The sequence below is a fragment of the Lagenorhynchus albirostris genome, chromosome 6, assembly GCF_949774975.1.
Source record: "Lagenorhynchus albirostris chromosome 6, mLagAlb1.1, whole genome shotgun sequence".
NCBI classification, from domain to species: Eukaryota; Metazoa; Chordata; class Mammalia; order Artiodactyla; family Delphinidae; genus Lagenorhynchus; species Lagenorhynchus albirostris.
The window spans coordinates 12,672,751-12,674,254 of NC_083100.1; the positions used below are offsets into that span (position 1 = coordinate 12,672,751).

Below are 1,504 nucleotides of genomic sequence, written 5' to 3' on the forward strand. Positions count from 1 at the left end.
GTTTAAGGCTTTGAAAGCTCAATGAAATTTAGAATCAGTTTGCCATCAGAAAAAAATTAAATTCACTATATAGATGATAGATAGACAACAGGAGTTGCCAATGAGTCATTGAATATATTAATTTCTTCTCTCTCTCTCTCTCTCTCTCTATCATTGGCAACTGGGTCACTGAGACTGATAAAAGAGTCACTTTGAACAACAGCCAGATGTTACTCTAATTGGACATACTTTAAAAAATATATCATGCTGTATTGTCGTTAATTAAGTAGAAAGACTCTACCAATCATGTTACCTCAAGCTCTGCTTGGCCATCAGTCTCTTTTCTCTCTCTTTGGCAATGGTGAGGTGAATACCTTTTCCTTGGGGAAGAGAAATCCATGGTTTGTTGCCTTTGCCAATAAGAAAAACATTGGAGAGCTGAGTGACAAAGCTGCTGCCATTGGCATCTTTGACATGAACCACATCAAAAGAACCAGGATGTCACACCAATTCTTCCCAAGTTAGCACCTCCAGTCACTTTACACAGTGTCAAACTTGATGAAATCAGTAATCTTGCCAGTCTCCAAATCAATCTGAATGATGTCATTCATCTTGCCGAGGGGATCAGTGTAGCAGATGGTGTGAACATCATGAGTCACCAGATGTGCGATTCCTTTTGTGCCCATAAAGTTCTTTCTCACGTTGTACAACTTGTACTTGGCCTATCCTCAGGTGCAATATGGTGAACAGCAAAGTAAACCTTGGTGTCATAGATCAGACCAGAATTCTCTCCAGTCTTGTCAATATTGATGACATCCATAAATCCAGCAACTGTACGGTGTATCATTTCAGACCTTGTCATCAATCTTAATGGACTGCTGCATGAGATCTTCTTTAGTTCAATTCCTGTCAGTGTATACTTCGTATGCTCCTTAGGAAACTGATAAGGAGACATTCTCTGTTTGTGGGAACCAGTAAATGGATGAGGAGAAAACACACTGGTCAGTTAACAGCATCTAGTCTACTGGAGCTGATACATGCTTCAGATGCTTGGAACTGCAAGCCACAGCTGCGGTAGGCACAAAAAGAGATGTACTTGTTTATTTTTCGATAAAAGGACAGCTTTAGCTCTCTTTATTTGCTGGGTGATCAAATTGACTTAAAAATCTTAACAGTTTAAATCGTTTTGAGACTAAAGCTGTAATAAAAAATACCTTGGTGATATATACTACTTTATATCTACTTTTAAAAATTGAACTCAACTGAAAGTCTAGTCAAATTATTCAAAAAAAAAGAGGAACTTATTGGAAAGATATGGAGAAGACTCACAGAATCAAAGGAATAGCTAAAAATCCATTGGGTCTCAAGGAGGAAAAGAACTTGGATCTCACCCAAGATCTAGGTAACCGAAAATAATGCATCGCTTCTTAAGGTCTTCAATTCTGAGAAGAATCAATTTCATCCATTTTTTTCCTTCATTCCTGAGTTGTTTAGGTAAAGATTCGAACTGTAAGTGAAGAGAGGA

At 37.9% G+C, this 1,504-nt stretch overlaps 1 pseudogene; it reads right to left on the bottom strand.

The window, feature by feature from the left end:
* Window positions 1–288: 288 nt before the first annotated feature.
* On the bottom strand, window positions 289–934 carry LOC132522351 (small ribosomal subunit protein eS4, X isoform-like; annotated as a pseudogene).
* Between the last annotated feature and the right edge of the window lie 570 nt (window positions 935–1,504).